Raw genomic sequence first — 19,917 nt, forward strand, 5'->3', positions numbered from 1 at the left:
ATCAATGGAACAAAATAGAAAGCCCAGAGATAAATCCACGCACCTATGGACACCTTATCTTCGACAAAGGAGGCAAGAATATAAAATGGAGAAAAGACAGTCTCTTTAACAAGTGGTGCTGGGAAAACTGGTCAGCCACTTGTAAAAGAATGAAACTAGAACACTTCCTAACACCATACACCAAAATAAACTCAAAATGGATTAGAGAGCTAAATGTAAGACCAGATACTACAAAACTCCTAGAGGAGAACGTAGGCAAAACACTCTCTGACATAAATCACAGCAGGATCCTCCAAGACCCACCTCCCAGAATATTGGAAATAAAAGCAAAAATAAACAAATGGGACCTAATTTAAATCAAAAGCTTCTGCACAGCAAAGGAAACGCTAAGCAAGGTGAAAAGACAGTCTTCAGAATGGGAGAAAATAATAGCAAATGAAGCAACTGATAAAGGATTAATCTCCAAAATATACAAGCAGCTCCTGAAGCTCAATTCCAGAAAACTAAGTGACCCAATCAAAAAATGGGCCAAAGAACTAAACAGACATTTCTCCAAAGAAGGCATAAAGATGGCTAACAAGCACATGAAAAAATGCTCAACATCCCTCATCATCAGAGAAATGCAAATCAAAACCACAATGAGATACCATTTCACACCAGTCAGAATGGCTGCTATCCAAAAGTCTACATGCAATAAATGCTGGAGAGGGTGTGGAGAGAAGGGAACCCTCTTACACTGTTGGTGGGAATGCAAACTAGTACAGCCACTATGGAGAACAGTGTGGAGATTCCTCAAAAACCTGGAAATAGAACTGCCATATGATCCAGCAATTGCACTCCTGGGCATACACACTGAGGAAACCAGAATTGAAAGAGACATATGTACTCCAATGTTCACTGCAGCACTGTTTATAATAGCCAGGACATGGAAGCAACCTAGATGTCCATCTGCAGATGAATGGATAAGAAAGCTTTGGTACATATACACAATGGAGTATTTTTCAGCCATCAAAAAGAATGCATTTGAATCAGTTTTAATGAGGTGGATGAAACTGGAGCCAATTATACAGAGTGAAGTAAGCCAGAAAGAAAAACATCAATACAGTATACTAACGCATATATATGGAATTTAGAAAGATGGTAACCTGAACCCTGTATACGAGACTGCAAAAGAGACATAGGTATATAGAACAGTCTTTGGGACTCTGTGGGAGAGGGTGAAGGTGGGATGATTGGGGAGAACGGCATTGTAGCATGTATATTATCATAAGTGACCAGTCCAGGTTCGATGCATGATACAGGATGCTTGGGGCTGGTGCACGGGAATGACATGGAGGGAGGATATGGGGAAGAGGGAGATGGGAGGGGGGTTCAAGGAAGAGAACACATGTACACCCAGGGCGGATTCATGTCAATGTATGGCAAAACCAACCAATATATTAATGTAAGGTAATTTGCCTCCAATAAAATTAAAAAAAAAAAAAAAGAAATGGAAAAATATAGAATGGGAAGGACTAGAGATCTCTTCAACAAGATTGCAGAGATTAAGAGAACATTTCATGGAAGGTTGTGAATAATAAAGGATAAAAATTTTAAGGACCTAATAGAAGCAGAAGAGATTAAGAAATGTTGGCAAGAATACACAGAGGAACTATACAAAAAAGTTCTTAATGACTCAAGTACAATGTTGTAGTCACTCTCCTAGAGCCGGAAAACCTGGGGTGTAAAGCCAAGTGGGCCTTAGGAAGAATTACTACAAATAAAGGAAGTGGAGGTGATGGAATTAGAGCTGAGCTACTTAAAATACTAAAAGTTAATGCTGTGATAGTGCTTCACTCAATATGTCAGCAAATTTGGAAAACTCAGGAAGGGCCACAAGATAGGAAAGGGTCAGTTTTCACTCCAGTCCCAAAGAAGGGCAATGCCAAAGAATGTTCAAACTACTGTATAATTGTGCTCATTTCACATTTTAGAAAGGTTATGCTCAAAATCCTTCAAGCTAAGCTTCGACAGTGTGTGAAATGGGACCTTCCAGAGGTAAAAGCAGGATTTAGAAAAGGTAGAGGAACTAGAGATTATTGCCAACATAGATTGGATCATAGACAAAGCAAGGGAATTCCATAAAAATTTATACTTCTGCTTCATTGACTATGGGATACTCTTTGACTGTATGGATCACAAAAAAATGAAAAATTATTAAGAAAAGTGAGTACCGGACCACCTACCTGTCTCCTGAGAAACCTATATACAGGTCAAGGAACAACAGTTAGAAGTGAATATGGAACAACAGACTTGTTCAAAATTGGGAAAGGAGTATGGCAAGGCTGTATATTCTCACTCTATTTAACTCATATGCAGAGTACATCAGGCAAAATGCCAGGTTTGATGAAGCTCAAGCTGGAATCAAAATTGCCAGGAGAAATATCAACAGACTCAGATATGTAGATGATGCCACTCTAATGGCAGAAAGAGAAGAGGAACTAAAGAGCCTCTTGGTGAAAGAGGAGAATGAAAAAGCTGGCTTAAAACAAAACATCCAAAAAACAAAGATCATGGCATTCAGTCCCATCATGGCAAATAGAAGGGGAAACAGTGACAGATTTTCTTTTCTTGGGCTCCAAATCTCTGAGGAAGGAGAACGCAGCTATGAAATTAAAAGATGCTACCTACTTGGAAGGAAAACTATGATAAACCTAGACAGCATATTCAGAGACATCACTTTGCTAACAAAGGTCTGTTTAGTCAAAGCTATAGCTTTTCCAGTATTCATGTATGGATGTGAGAGTTGGACCATAAAGAAGGCTGAGCACCAAAGAACTGATGTTTTTCAAATGTGCTGCTGGAGAAGACTCTTGAGAATCCCTTGGACAGTAAGCAGATCAAACCAGTCTATCTTAAAGGAAGTCAACCTTGAATATTTATTGAAAGGACTGATGCTGAAGCCAAAGCTCTAATACTTTTGCCATCAATGGGAAAAGACAACTCATTCGAAATGATCCTGATGCTAGGAAAGATTAAAGGCAAAAGGAACAGGGTGCAGCAGAGGATGAGGTGGTTAGATAGCATCACGACTCAATTGACGTGAATTTGAGCAAACTCCAGTAGATAGTGATGGACAGAGAAGGCTGGCATGCTGCAATCCATAGGGTCACAAAGAGTGAAACAGGACTTAGAGACCGAACAACAGCAATCTTCATTTGTAACTTTGTATGTTTTGTTTGAACAGCATTATATATTGACTTTATACCTTATAGTGTGTTGATGTTGTTGTTCAGTTGCTCAGCTATTTGCACCACAGTTCAAAAGTGTATATTCTTGGGTGCTCAGTCTACTTTATTATCAATCTCTCACATCCATACATGAATACTGGCAAAACTATAGCTTTGACTATACAGATCTTTGTCGGCAAAGTGATGTTTCTGTTTATAATATGCTGTCTCTGTTTGTCATAGCTTTTCTTCCAAAGAGCAAGCGTCTTTTGATTTCATGGCTGCAGTCACCATCCACTGTGATTTTAGAGCTCAAGTAAATAAAATCTACCAGTGTTTCCATTTTTTCTCCACGTATTGAAGAGGAACTAAAAAGCCTCTTGATGAAAGTGAAAGAGGAGAGTGAAAGTTTGGCTTGAAGCTCAACATTCAGAAAACTAAGATCATGGCATCTGGTCCCATCACTTCATGGGAAATAGATGGGGAAACAGTGGAAACAGTGTCAGACTTTATTTTTTGAGGCTCCAAAATCACTGCAGATGCTGATTTCAGCCAGGAAATTAAAAGACACTTACTCCTTGGAAGGAAAGTTATAACCAACCTAGATAGCATATTAAAAAGCAGAGACATTACTTTGCCAACCAAGGTCCGCCTAGTCAAGGCTATGGTTTTTCCAGTGGTCATGTATGGATGTGAGAGGTGGACTGTGAAGAAAGCCAATCGTCAAAGAATTGATGCTTTTGAACTGTGGTGCTGGAGAAGACTCTTGAGAGTCCCTTGGACTGCAAGGAGATCCAACCAGTCCATTCTAAAGGAGATCAATCCTGGGTGTTCATTGGAAGGACTGATGCTGAAGCTGAAACTGCAATACTTTGGCCACCTCATGCGACGAGTTGACTCACTGGAAAAGACTCTGATGCTGGGAGGGATTGGGGGCAGAAGGAGACGGGGACGGCAGAGAATGAGATGGCTGGATGGCATCACTGACTCGATGGACATGAGTTTGAGTGAACTCCGGGAGTTGGTAATGGATAGGGAGGCCTGGCGTGCTGTGATTCATGGGGTCGCAAAGAGTCAGACACGACTGAGCGACTGAACTGAACTGAATTTTCCATGACATAATGGGACCTGATGTCATGATCTTCATATTTTGAATGTTGAGTTTTAAGCCAGATTTTTCAGTCTCCTCTTTCACGCTGGAGAAGGAAATGGCAACTCACTCCAGTATCCTTGCCTGGAGAAACCCATGGATGGAGGAGCCTGGTAGGCTACAGTCCACGGGGTCGCAAAGAGTCAGACACGACTGAGCGACTTCACTTCACTTTACTTCTTTCACCTTCATCTAGAGGCTCTTTAGTTCCTCTTCCCTTTCTGCCATTAGAGTGGTGTCGTCTGCATATCTGAGGTTATTCATATTTCTCCTGGCATCTTGATTCCAATTTGAGCTTCATTCAGCTTGGCATTTTGCATGATGCACTCTGCATATAAATTAAATAAGCAGGGTGACAGTATTCAGCCTTGACATACTCCTTTCCCAATTTCTGTCAGTTGTTTCATGACCGGTTCTAACATTTGCTCCTTTATCTGCATGCAGGTTTTCAGAAGGCAGGTGAGATGGTCTGGTATTTCCATATCTTTAAGAATTTTCCATAGTTTGTTATAATGTATATAGTCAAATGATTTAACATAGTCAATGAAGCAGAAGTAGATGTTTTTCTGGAATTCCTTCACTTTTTCTATGATCCAACAGATTTTCGCAATTTTATCTCTGGTTCCTCTTCCTTTTCTAGATCCAGTTTGTACAACTGGAAGTTCTCCTTACACATACTGTTGAAGCCTAGTTTGGAGGATTTCAAGCATTACCTTGCTGGCATACAAAATAAGAGCAACTGTGCAGTAGTTTTTACATTCTTTGGCATTGCCCTTCTTCGGACTGGAATGAAAACTGAACTTTTCCAGTCCTGTGGCCACTGCTGAGTTTTCCAAATTTGCTGACATTTTGAGAGCAGCATTTTATTTTTTATTTTATTTTTTTGCTTTTCCTGAAATGGTCAATTTTATTTATTTATTTATTTTTTTTGAACAGAGGAAAATTTATGCGTCGAACCTGGACTGGTCACTTATGATAATATACATGCTACAATTCCATTCTCCCCAATCATTCCAGCATTTTAAAAGCATTATCTTTTAAGATTTGAAATAGCTCAGCTGGAATTCCATCACTTTCACTAACTTTGTTCATAGTAATGCTTCCTAAGGCCCACTTGACTTCACACTCCAGAATGTCTGGCTCTAGATAAGTGATTACACCATCGTGGTTATCCATGTCATTAAGACTTTTTTGGTACAGTTCTCTGTATTTTGGCCACTTCTTCTTAGTGTCTTATGCTTCTGTTAGATCCATATCGTTTCTGCCCTTTATTATGACTACATTTGTATGAAATATCCCCTTGGTATCTCTCTTTAATTTTTTTGAAGAGATATTTAGTCTTTCTCATTATATTGTTTTTCTCTATTTCTTTGCACTGTTCACTTAGGAAGGCTTTCTTATCTCTCCTTGCTATTCTAGTCTCCTACACTGCAGTGTGCTCACCACCAAAAGTTCCAATCAGAAAATCAACAAGCTTTTATTGTAAATGTAGACAATTTATTTTTTAAATTTTGTGGAAATTCCTTAAGATAAATTTATTTTTTAAGGACAGTAAAAGAAAATAAAGTGACAATAAACATTCTTCTAAACAGGAAGGCTTATTCTATGTCTAAAAGAATCAAGGCAGCATGGTTCTGCTGAGGAGAAAGATTTAGATCAGTGTAACAGAATAGATAAACTAAAATTATTTCAAGAAGTGGACAACTCAAGGCAAAAATTAACCTACTAATTGATCTGACACTTTATACAAAAATACATAATGGATCATGGATTAAATATAAATCATAATACTAAAAACATAAGGCATTTAGAAAAAGTGTAAGAGAAAACAATGTGTGGCAAAATGTCTTACACTTGACATCAAAAGTATGATCCATAAAAAGAAAAATAGATAAATTGAAAGCATCAAAATTAAAGCTGTGCTTTGCAATAAAACCTAAGATTAAAAAAAAAAAGTTACAGATTAGGAGAAAACACAAATCTCACATTTAACACAGGATTCATATGTATAATATGTAAAGAATGTGTAAATTCAGTATTAATAAAGCAAATAATGCAGTTAGAAAGCAAGCAAAAGATATGAACAGATATTTCACTGAAGAAAATATGTGGATGGCAAATAAACTTAAAGAAAAAACTTCACTATTATTAACCTTTCAGTTCAGTTCAGTCGCTCAGTCGTGTCCAACTCTTTGCGACCCCATGAATCACAGCACGCCAGGCCTCCCTGTCCATCACCAATTCCCAGAGTTCACTCAAACTCATGTCCATCGACTCGGTGATGCCATCCATCCATCTCATTCTCTTTCGTCCCCGTCTCCTCCCACCCCCAATCCCTCCTAGAATCAGACTCTTTTCCAGTGAGTCAACTCGTCACATGAGGTGGCCAAAATATTGGAGTTTCAGCTTTAGCATCAGTCCTTCCAAAGAACACCCAGGATTGATCTCCTTTAGAATGGACTGGTTGGATCTCCTTGCATAGAAATTAAAATCGTAATATGTTATCATTATACAAACATCAGAATGACTAATAATAGTGATAAAACCAAAAGCTGGTAAGGATTTATCAAAATTGAATGATTCATACATTGCTTATTTGAATATGAAATTGTACATTAAGAAAAGAATTTGACAGTAATAAAACTAAATGATGATCTCAATTACCCAGGATTTGTACTCTTGGCCTTTTCTTCCAAAGAACTAAAAACTTTTAACATGTAGAAACCTGTATGTGAAATTTCATAGAAGTTTTATTTTTAATTGGCAAATACAGAAAACTTCTTTAATATTCTCCAGTGAAAGAATGATTCAGTGAACTGTAGAACCTTCATATCATGGAATATTTCTCAGCAATAATAAGAATTTAACTACTGATACACACAACTTAGTTGAGTTTCAAGAAAATTAAGCTAGTGTAAAAAGCCTATGATGAACAAAAGTGGCATGATTTTATTTACATAACATTTGTTAAATAACATGATTGCATAGATAATGATGGATCTTGATGGCCATGGTATAATAGGGAAGAGCAAATCTCACTCAATACAGGATCTATTTATTTTACTTTAACATTTCTATTCCTTTACTTTTGCTACAAGAATGTTGGCTTTAACTTGAAATATACTTGATAGTCCATTCTCAAGGTTCTGACCTTTAAAAGTATAACACATTTCCATTCATATAGAGAATATAAAAAGTTCAAAACAAAAAATAAAGTTTTTCTTGTTTGAGGTTTACAGGATCATTGTGACCTAACCTATGTGGACAGCTATAAGAACAAAGTATTCCAACACCAAGAAGCTTGCAATAAGCAACCACACCCCCTCTCCTTTTAGGATAAAAGGAGACTTAATTCTAACCCAGGTAAGATGGTTCGTTGAGACACAGGTCCACCATCTACTCAGTATGCAGGCTTTCTAAATAAAGCCCCTGTTCCTTGCCCCAACAACTTGCCTCTTGATTTGTGGGTTTATCCTGCAACGAGCAACATGAATATGGACTTGGTAATAATGGAAGAGGGTAGGGTGACGTAGATGTGGCTATAACAAGGGAGTCTTGTTATGGTACAGTTAGAGATCCTCGTGATGGTGGCTACACTAAGCTACACATACATAAAATCATAGAGAACTACACACACACATATCCATGTCTAACTGCTAATTTCCGAAAACATTCTACATTTTGAATTGTGGTAATTTCCTGGTTTCAGTATTGTACTGTAGCATTCTAGATGTCAAATCTTGTGGAGTCTAGATGAAGAGTATGTAGGGCCTTCTTGACTATATATTTGTGACTTCTTGTGAACCTATAATTATTCCAAAATGGATGTTTTGAAATTTTTATGGAAATAGAGTACTGCATGTGTGGATGCTAAGTCACTTCAGTCATGCCCAACTCTTTGTGACCTTATGGAGGGTAGCCCACCTGGCTTCTGTGTCCATGTCCAGGCAGGAATATTGGAGTGGGATGCCATATCCTCCTCCAGGGGATCTTCCCAGGGATTGAACCCACATCTAGTATGTCTCTTGCATTCCAGGCAGATTCTAAAGTACTACTAATGCCCATGTTTATGGATGTGGTGAATAAGAACTATATACTTGTCAGTTATGGAATACATAGTTAATAATCCATTCAGTTCCAGGGATTCATATTTTGTGACGTCACCTAGGTGAGTCACTATGTTGCTAGAGGAGCAGAAACAAAGGCAAGGAGTTGTGTGGTATTTACATTATGCGTTAAAGCATATTTTAAAATACCAAAGTCAAATACATTAAGTTGAAACTTTCAGAAATACTTCATTTTATATGAGAACACAGCCATCAGCAAAGAGGATCTTCAGTCCTGTAATGTCCTAAAGAACATTCTGCATTGATAGAAAGTTCTACATCTTCATTGCCCAATAAAGAACCACCAGCCACCTGTGGTTAGTGGATACCTGAAATGTGGCTACTATGACTGAGGACCAGAATTGGCAATTTAATTTAGTTAATTTAAATCTCAGTGTCAACTACATGTGTCTAGTGTCTACACATTAGACAGAAATAGTCCTTCAAAGTTCTAGTTTGAAAACCATTAACAAATGTATTGGAAACAATACTTTTAATGCAATGCATGGGATATATAGTTTCTCATTTGCAATTTTACTCTTACCACTTTTTATCTATGTGATCCTTTTTAGCCCATAATCTTTTTAGAAAGGTTGACTTATTTTTAAAAGGAAAGAATTAGAACACTTTAAGGTCCCATGTTTCTATATATTATCTCAGTTCCCACTGTTATTATTTATTTAAAATATTTATGTCTGCCTATACCTCCTGGTATACCATTTTCCCTGTCTCAGTTGGTTCATACAGATAATACTATTCAACACAAATCAGATTGAAGCCCAAGGGACTAGAGAATGAAGTTTCCCCGTGGTTCAGAAGCTGTGCTGTGTTAGAAGTGGCACTTTTCTAAACCAATTCGTGGAATCACAGAGATGTGAATGCACTTTCTCTCTAGGAACTCTCATCCTCTGAGAGAGACTGACAGGCTGTGGGTGGCAGAAAGCTGTCAAACCACATGGATTTGCCGTGCGTTCCTCAAATGATGGGATTATAGAATGGTAAACATTAAAAAAATTAAATAAATTTCATGATATTCTTTTGGAGGAGGTTAGTAAGAGAGTTCAGGACTCTGAGCTGACTTAGTCCTGGAGTCAGTTACAGCTCAGGACTAGGGAATCAGAAGACTGGAATTCTAGTCTAATTAGAGTGAGCTACCTGGCCTTGGAAAATCATTCCATTCATTTGTAGGAATTAGTTCCTCCGAATTCCTGTCTTCACATCTGTAAAATGAAAGGACTGGGCCAAATAATTTTTAATACTTTTTTAAATTCTAAGTTTTGAAGTTCCTTTAGCCCAAGATCTGAAGAAACAAAAAAGTGTGCAAATAAAGAATTTATCATGAGAAATACAGGATACGAATATCAAAGCACACTTTACAAATTTACAGATATTAAGGATTGGATAATTTACCATCTGTAATAATTAGAGGATGTATTTACATTTGATATATATTCAGAAGACTATTATGTCTTATTTCTTTTTCTTTAAAGTATTTGGACATTAAATCTTCCCAACCCAGGGATTGAACCCAGGTCTCCCACATTGCAGGCAGAATCTTTACCAGCTGAGCCACAAGGGAAGCCTGAAAATACTGGAGTATTTTCAGTGGATCTTCCTGACCCAGGAATTAAACCAGGGTCTCCTGCATAGTAGGCAGATTCGTTACCAACCAAGCTATCAGAAAAGCCCAAATGTAAGGCCAGAAACTATAAAGTTCCTAGATGATAACATAGGAATAAATCACAGCATGATCCTCTGTGACACACCTCCTAGAATAATGAAAATAAAAACAAAAATAAACAAGTGGGACATAAATTTAAAAGCTTTTGCACTGCAAAGGAAATTGTAAATAAGGTGAAAAGACAGCTCTCAGAATGAGAGAAAAATAATAGCAAATTAATCAACTAAGGATTAACCTTCCAAATATACAAGCAGCTTATACAGCTCAATACCAGAAAAACAAACAACCCAATCAGAAAGTGGGCAGAAGACCTAAACAGACATTTCTCTGAAGAAGGAATACAGATGGCTAACAAATACACGAAAAGATGCTCAACATTGCTCCTTATTAGGGAAATGCAAGTCAAAACTACAATGAGATCAACCTCACACTAGTCAGAATGGCCATCATCAAAAAGTCTACAAACAATAAATGCTGGAGAGTGTGTGGAGAAAAGGGAACACTCTTGCATTGCAGGTGGGAATGTAAATTAATATAACCCCTATGGAAGACAGTATGGAGATTCCTTAAAAAAGAAAGTGAAGTCACTCAGTTGTGTTTGACTCTTTGCAACCCCATGGACTGTAGCCTACCAGGCTCCTCCATCCATGGGATTTGCCAGGCAAGAGTCCTGGAGTAGGTTGCCATTTCCTTCTCTAGAGGAAATTCCTGACCGAGAGATAGAACCCAGGTCTCCCGCATTACAGGCAGACGCTTTACCGTCTGAGCCACCAGGGAAGTGTATTCTTTAAAAAACTAGGAATAAAACCACCATATGACCCAGCAATCCCACTACTGGGCGTATACCCTGGGGAAACCATAAATGGAAAAGACATATGTATCCCAATGTTCACTGAAGCATTATTTACAATATCTAGGACATAGAAGCAACCTAAGTATCTATCAACAGATGAAGATGAATGGATAAAGAAATCATGGTACATATGTTAAATAGAATGTTGCTGCTGCTGCTGCTGCTAAATCACTTCAGTCGTGTCGAACTCCGTGTGACCCCATAGACGGAAGACCACCAGGCTCCCCCGTCCCTGGGATTCTCCAGGCAAGAATGCTGGAGTGGGTTGCCATTTCCTTCTCCAATGTGTGAAAGTGAAAAGTGAAAGTGAATTTGCCCAGTCGCATCTGACCCCCAGCAACCCCACGGACTGCAGCCCATCAGGCACCTCCATCCATGGGATTCTCCAGGCAAGAGTACTGGAGTGGCTTGCCATTGCCTTCTCTGAAATAAAACGTTACTCAGCCATAAAAAGGAACACATTTGAGTCAGTTCTAATGAGAAAGATGAAACTAGAGCCTACTGTATGGAGTGAAGGAAGCCAGAAAGAGAGAAATATATATTGTATATTAATGTATATATGTGTAATCTAGAAAGATAGCATGGAAGAATCTATTTACAGGACAGCACTGGAGATGCAGTCATAGAAAATAGACTTGTAGACACAGTGGGGGAAGGAGAGGGAGGGATGAATTGAAAGAGTAACATTGAAACACATATATTACCGTATGTAACACAGATAAATAGTGGGAATTTGCTATATGATGCAGGGAGCTGAAACCCAGTGCTCTGTGACAACTCAGAGGGGTGGGATGATGTGGAAGGTGGGAGGGATGTTGTATTGCTCTTCATTCTGTTCGTGTCGTCAGTTGTCTTGCTGTTCACACTGTCCGCACTGTTCGCAGGAGCTAAGAGGCTGGAGGAAGATGTGAAGAGCCATAGCAGCTGCAGACACGTTTATTCTCTTCTAGCTGGCACAGCAGCCGTAGCAGAAGACATAGCACAACATAACCGCACATAACCTCTGTCCTGGCTGACACAGCTGCCGTAACAGTTTTCTCTCCTGGCTGACGCAGCAGCTGTAGTAGTATTCATGCTATTGTCTCTCCTCTCCTGTCTGACCCAACAATCACAGCCATGACACAGCATTAATTCCCGCTGCTTTATGGGTGGAGTTAGGTGTGCCTCACACAGTAACCTGTGACCAAGTGAGGAGCTTGTGATGCACATGTGCAGTGCTACAAACGATCTCAGCTGTTCCATAGTCATCATTTACACAACATGGGGCAAGAGACCCTGAATATGCCATCTTGGCTAATTTACTTTCTACCCAGAGAGGTTCAAGAAGGAAGGCACATATGTATGATCTATGTCTGATTCATGTTGGTGTATGGCAGAAACTAATGCAATATTGCAAAGCAATTATCCTCCAGTTTAAAAAAAAGGTGGAAAAAAAGTATATGGATGTTAAATAATCAACTCAGTTTCAGTACAATGGTTCTTACCAACTAGAGGAGGAATTGCCATGAGTTACCTCTTTTGAGGAGATTTAATGAAATCTTCCTGGGAGAAGGAAATGGCAACCCACTCCAGTGTTCTTGCCTGGAGAATCCCAGGGACGGGGGAGCCTGGTGGGCTTCCGTCTATGGGGTCACACAGAGTCGGACACGACTGAAGTGACTTAGCAGCAGCATCCTTTACTTGCAGAGATTAGGACAAGCTTTATTTGATCTGGCATGATATCTGCTTTACTGAGAAAGTTTCTCAGGATTTAATTCAATTACATTAATAAATGTGTGCTCTCTGAATCAGATACTGTGTACCACCAGGAAACAAAGACAGATGATACACTACTGTTGTCCATAAGAAGTTTCCAATCCAGTGAGGACTAAACCATCAGATAAAACGAATCTTTTGAAGTTGTTGTTTGGCAACTTCTTGTCTTTTGTCAATTTGATTGTTTGCATCTGTGTGTTTGCCACACTGCTAGTTTGGGAACTAGTCAAGAAGGCGTTATATGAGTGTGAGGTCACTATTACATAGCAACATAGCTTTTCCCAAATTGGTAAATAACTCCAATTAAAATAGAAAAAAAAAAAACTAAAAGAAAATAAATGGGCATTGTATATGTTAACAACCAGACATTTTTAGTAGACTTTCTGTGTCCATAGCTAAACTGCTCTTCTAATCTTCAAATTCTACTTTTTCTATGCTACTTTTACTCTTGGATTCATTTATTTCTGAAATATTTATTAAGCACCAACTATTACTAGCCTGTGCTCTGGGTATCGGTTTTATAAGAAGCAAGCAAGCAAAGACTCTTCTTGAAAGGAAGCTTACTTTCTAGTGAGGGGGAGGCAGGGAGCCAGAACAAAATTCTTCTCTCCTAAATCTTTAAATCTTGGTCTTATGTCTACTGTTATTCTTAGTGACTTCAAAAGTTGTGTTTTAGCCATTTCCCATTTCTATTTTCTGTGCTTTGTTATTTATTCCTCCCCAGGTGATTCTCCCTTTTAATCTCTGCAGTTCTCAATCATAGTGTACAGGATTTTCTGGGGAAAAAGAAATGTCACATGTACACAAACATACTGAGTTACGTTAAAACTAGTTAGAGAGGACACAAAGTTTCACAGAGCTAGCCTAGGGACTTTTACCCAAAGTTGCCAGTGATGAAGTCGAATCTCCCCAAAGGAGTTCCTCTCCTGAGTTTATGATTTACCTCTCTATCCAAAACTTTACTTCCTTTCTTTTCCTGAGCGTGTTCTTGAGGAGTATCCTAGGAAACAGGGGATAGAAACCAGGTACCAGCTGATGTGTCCCTGTCCCTTGAAGAAAAAGTAAAAAGGATTTGCTTTTAGTCTCTAGGGGCTCTCCTGCATCTCTTAATACTGCTTCAGAGCTGAAGATTAGGAATGTGAAGATATAGAAAAAAAGAATAGCTGTTGGGCTGGGGAACTGGTAACAATTTAGAATAAATTGACCACTTGGTGGAATCACCAAACTCCCAGTTCCCTGAAAGATACATAAAGACCTGACACACATTCCTAAATTGTTTTTACAAGAAGCAAACTCCATCCAGGTGAAAACTGCTGACCACAAGAACATAAGCAGGAGAGCAGTTGAAACCAGAAGACTGACATTACTTGGAACTTTACCTTGATGCCAACCAATCCAAGAATTGTGTATGAAATTATCATACCTTTTGTAGCCCCCTCCCTCACACTACTTTTAAAACCATTGGAAAGTTGGGGACTTTTTGATTATGAGTTCCCATTCTCTTTACCTGGCAGCTACAATAAATAGTGTACATTCCTTTACCACAGGCTGGTATCAGTAGATTGGCTTTACTGAATGTGGGCAAGTGGACCCAAGTTTGATTTGGTAACAATGCCATGCTTTTTTTATCAAGCTTGGCATGCTGCCCTCAAAACACTCGAAGTCACTGAGCATCTTCTAAGAAGAAACTGTATTTCCTTATTTATTAAAATCATCAGACAATAATACAACTTTTCACTTTATACCTAATTTTTACAAATCATAGCACAAATGAGTCAATACAAATAATTTGATCACATATGACAGGTTTGGCCATTTTTTGTTTAACAAGTTTATTTTAAAAATTTGAGTACTAAGCTTGGGCTATGTGATTACCTAAGGGGCTGAGATCCAGGTGCCCAGAAACTTGTATGTGATTCTTGTAACTGCAATTCTGAGTTCAAGAACACACCTGTGCTGTAATATGGAAGAATATTTATATTCTATCACAAGTTAATCATTAAAAGGTTTTGCCTATAAGCTTAGATTAGACATAATGGCAGATCTCTGGTAACCCTATTTCCCACGTAGGATTAAGGAAGAGGACTAAGCTAAAATACCTTTATTTAGCTCACAGGAAACATCCTGACTAGGCCCACCTGTGAATGACTACAGGGAAGAAGAAATTAACACACCCCATTCTGAGGCTGATGGGGACCAGGAAGTGTTTGATTTTGCTCTCTCCTCCTTTAGTATGATAGAAGTTTGAATTATAATGCAGGTCAGATGGGTCTTTGGAACACTAGTCTACCATCTTCTTGGCCTGCTGGTTTTCCAAATAAACTCACTATTCCTTGCCCCAACAACTCATCTCTTGGTGTATTCATGCGAGCAGTACGAGCTTGGACTTGGTAACAGTGCTTGGCTTTTAATTAGTCTGGGAGGCTTCAGCTGACACCTGAGGATCGCTCAGTTTCCTGCCTCTTTTCTGTGGATTCCCTCACTCTGTAGACATTTGGTATATAGCACTACCCAAGGCTGAGACTAATGAGAGAGGCACAGCCTACTTCAGATCTCACTAGGTGTTATTGCAAAAAGTTTGTTCATGTTTTGTGTAAGATCTTATTGAAAAACCTGAACAAACATTTTGCCCGACCAGATACAATGACTCTAGCCTTTTAGATATCAAGATGAGTTTCAATGGCTCATTTGAACGTACTAGTGATATGATATGACCTTCTCTCTCATATTATTATTTTCTGGAGCACATGAGGATTTTTAAGTTCAAAAACTTTATACCACTATCTCTTAAGAAGAAAGCAGCTTCTCTCTGTCATATATTCTGACTGCACACACTTATATATGAGCAGTTTAAATACATTTCTATGGAAATCATCGGAGAAGGCAATGGCAAGCCACTCCAGTACTCTTGCTAGAAAATCCCGTGGATGGAGGAGCCTGGTAGGCTGCAGTCCGTGGGGTCGCTAAGGGTCAGACACGACTGAGTGACTTCACTTTCACTTTTCACTTTCACACATTGGAGAAGGAAATGGCAACCCATTCCAGTGTTCTTGCCTGGAGAATCCCAGGGCTGGGGGAGCCTGGTGGGTTTCCGTCTATGGGGTCACACAGAGTCGGACACGACTGAAGTGACTTAGCAGCAGCAGCATGGAAATCATAGGTCATTTGGGGCAAACCTTGGTGGAAAGAAACCAGGGTGATAAAGAGAGTAGAGGTGGAACGTACATTGTAATGCTTGATTGAACTGATCCTCTTCTGTGGCTCAGACATTAATATATGTAATGACAAATAGAATTTCCAGTAGAATATGAAGAACTTACCTCTTAGGGGCCTGGCTCATTAGAGTATATGACTTTGAAAAGAAAGAAAAAACCAAACACTGCATTTCCCTGGTGATTGCTCTGGAGAAGACTGAGACAACAGAAGTTGCAAGAACACTATGGAAGAGGATTCTGGGTTCTATGGATTAATATTAGTTCAAAATATAGACAAGAGCTTTGCTGTAACGCTGAACAGATGTGGGCTGGTAGTGGTGAACAGTCAAAGATAAAGGAGAAGATAAAAATATTTAACATGAGCTCTGTTCTATGACAAGTTGAGATTACAATTTGGAGATGTGGGAATTATAACCAAAAGCTAAGACCTGGCAGACATGCTGAGTGCCTGATCTCCTTTCAGGTTTAAGAGAACATTCTTAGTAGAAATCTCTGATCTCACTAAAGCTAAAACCAGCGGGGAATTTGAAATAGTAATGGCTCTCAGGAAGACCTCAGGAAATATAATTTCTATTTTAAAAAAATGATATTTACAAAGGATTTAGGTAAAAGAGTAGTAGCAAACACTGATATAGTGCTTGGTATTTATAGGCACTCCTTTACATGCTTGAAGTATTTTAACTGTTTTAATGTTCACGGCAACACTATGAAGTAGATACAGTTGAAACTCACTTTCTTGATTAGGGAAAATGAAGTACAAAGAATTTAAGGAAATTGGCCAAAGTCACACAGCTCCTAAGAAATGGAGCTAGAATAAGAATCCTGAATGTCTGGCTCTAGAGTCCATATACTTTTAATCTCTGAGCAGTGGAAGCTCAGTTGGCTGGAAGAGGATGATGTGCTGGTACTGACCGTGTTCCTGCTAATTTTTCCCACTCTGTTACAAAAGACAGTTGGAAAAGTTTGCATTTACTTGGGAAAAAGATCCAGTACACACTAGCATGTTGTCCTAGAAAAGGGTAGATTCAATTTTAATTATATTAATATTGTAGAAGAGAATGTAATCTGCCATGGCAGGTCATGACACTCACCACCTGTACTCTGATGAATGATGTTGACATCACATTCAAACCAGTAGAGAAATGATCTCTCAATTTGAGAAGGCACATGAGACACTAGATGGGCTGCTAAAGAAGAAAGAAATTAGCATCTCGATTGCTTCTAAGTCTGTCCTAAGGTGACATATCAAAGGGTAAAATTACTTGGATTATGGTGGAACTATATTCTTAAACTGGAAGGAATTTGGAAATACATATGTCAAATCACTTATAAAAAGGGTGTTTCTGAAATAGTTTATAAAGCTTCCTAATTGCTCTGTGATATTTAGTGCCAGCTACAGAGACTCACACAGAGACTGCAGCACCCACAGTTTGTAGACCCAGTGACCCTTATTTCCAGATATTATCTTCTACTCTCTGTCAAAGATGGTTACTAGTCTGATGTTTGATTCAGGTCGAGACTAGTTCCATTAAGAGAGGCTGGGACCTGAGACCCTTTGGTGTAGTGCTTGCACCTGGACAAATGTCTCTTTGAGCAACAAAATACAAACTATGAGGGACTAAAAATAACTGCACACATGCACATTTGGGGCAAATTATGGACACCAAGATACAAAAACACCAAAAGAGCCTAACTGCTACTTGAAACAAAAGCAGGGTACTGCACATGCCCCCTGCACACAACACCACCTAAGGGGTGGTCAAGCCACCTAAGCCACTCCTCTGGCCTGAACCTTGGACCTACCACTACCCAACTCCCATAAAAGGAACAAACTTGTCCCACCCTCACTGAGCAAACTAACAAGGGAAACTGTTACTTGTTCTCAGTTACACCTGCTGCACCAGGGGCCCTAATAAAGCCTTATCTGAATTTCTTGTGTGATCTCTTGTCAATTTCTATTAATTAAGGAGACAAAGAACAATGTCTGGTAACACCATTACTGAAGACTACTCAAATACCTCTATGAAAAGAGGTCCCAATGCTACTCTAGGTGATATCAAAGATACATTTAAACAGAAGGACCCTGCTCAACAAAACTGGTTGTTTACACTGTAAGAATACACACTATAATATAATTTAAGAAAGAGAAGCAGATAAGGAATGTAAAATTTCTAAGAAAGTATGGGTGGATACTTCTCTCAGGCTCCATCTATCCCTATTCTCCTACACCCAGGGCACATAACCCATGTGGACTGCATCAGCCACTCCCCAGTTCTCTACTATCTCCCCTGCAAGCACCAGAATACCATACAGTAGACAACACTGAGGCCAGAATGACAGAAGCAGGCCTAAGGACAGCCTCCTCATACATAGGCATTAGGCAGAAGGCAAAGACACCTTGTTTTACACTCAATGAAGCCATGATGCACAGAGAAATAGCATTTAAAACAAACTTTTAAACATCTGAACAAGAGACTGACCATGAAAACAATGGAGCATGGGCAATAAAAATTTACTGGTTTCTGATGACCCTGTACAATCTTCCACATGTGGTATTCAACTAGAGAGGAACAATTTAAGGGAAAATAGATCTTAGAGTGCATGTACAGTGACTTCAGGAGACAAATGTGCAGGACCACCTATCCCTTCCTGCTATTTCTAAACCCTCCTGGTATTTCTAAACCTTTTCCAATAGCACAAGCTTTCCTCCAATTACACCAAGAATATCTGCTTCCTATCAGGTTTTGACTAATATTTCAAGGGGCCTTAGGAAAGGAGAAACTAAGTATGAGATTCCAGCTTGGCTTTCATCATTGTAACATGACTAAGAGGACTCTTGGATACTTCTGGCAACTGCTTAAACCTTAGTTGATTTTATTATCAGCAAGTGCTTTTTATTCACCCTACCAAATATGTTTTAAGAAGATAAATCATTCATCTCACAGTGCTTCATGACTTAGTCATATGACTTAAAGTACTGATATATTGATTAGAGGATCAGGATTTACATAAAACTACTTAGTATTTTTATTTTGTTGTTTGTAGAGTGCAGAGATTTCTCATATACTTTAACCTAAAATATGTTCTTTCTCATCAAGAATTGGTTCCCCTTTCCCCTGCGCCCAAGCCTGTACTATTGGTCCAAGATCTTTTCCTCCTTTTGTGTCTGGTGCTTAATACCTAACAGAAACTATTCTGACAAGTGACTCTGATAAACTTGTCATAAAATAGGGGCATTCAACAGCCCAGAAATTATAAAACATAGAAAATTCTGTTGATTTTTATAAAAAACAATATTAGTAAAACTCTGCAAATATTTTACAAGTAGGTTTAAATATATTTATAAAATGCCATAAAGTTACCCATTAAAAATATCTAAACAAGACAATTGTACACATTTTTGACTTTGTGACAATCAATATAACATCAGATTGAATAAAAATGTTGTGAGTGGTCAAATAGTAAACTAGTCATCGCTGCATGAATGAACCATCCTTTCCTTTGTGTTTGCTTCCTTTTCCTCAGCATTAGTTCTCTTCGAGCCAACCCATAAATTTCAAAAGAATTAGACAAATGTGCAATTCAGAACAGAAAACTCCTCAGCATGTTGGATTTGTTCTTTTTTATTTTTGGTAGGATAGGAAAAAAAAAAAAACATATATAAGTATAAAAATGGGAGAAACAGAAAACTATCTTTAGTGTCTTTTTCTTATATTTTCTGAATAATATCATTAATTGCTGTATCTTCTTTCAGAATTTTAATGTAGATTCACTAAATGAAAGACAAATTATTCTGAATTAAATATTTTGAAATCCTATGCTCTAAGCTCACTAAAATTCTAAGGATTTTATTTCAAGTGAAAAAATTCACGTCTTCAAAAGTAGACTGTGCTTGATGCTTCTTCACAGTTTTCTCTCCTTATTATGTACCATGATTTTTAATCATCT

The 19,917-nt window shown here is 38.5% G+C and overlaps 1 pseudogene; it reads left to right on the forward strand.

Moving 5' to 3' along the window:
• LOC129542298 (securin pseudogene) overlaps nucleotides 1-11,999 on the forward strand; it is a 39,618-nt pseudogene extending 27,619 nt beyond the window's left edge.
• Nucleotides 12,000-19,917: the final 7,918 nt, after the last annotated feature.

The sequence above is a fragment of the Moschus berezovskii genome, chromosome 19 (genome assembly GCF_049115385.1).
Source record: "Moschus berezovskii isolate FMDL1 chromosome 19, NW_MosBer_1.0, whole genome shotgun sequence".
Taxonomy (NCBI): Eukaryota; Metazoa; Chordata; class Mammalia; order Artiodactyla; family Moschidae; genus Moschus; species Moschus berezovskii.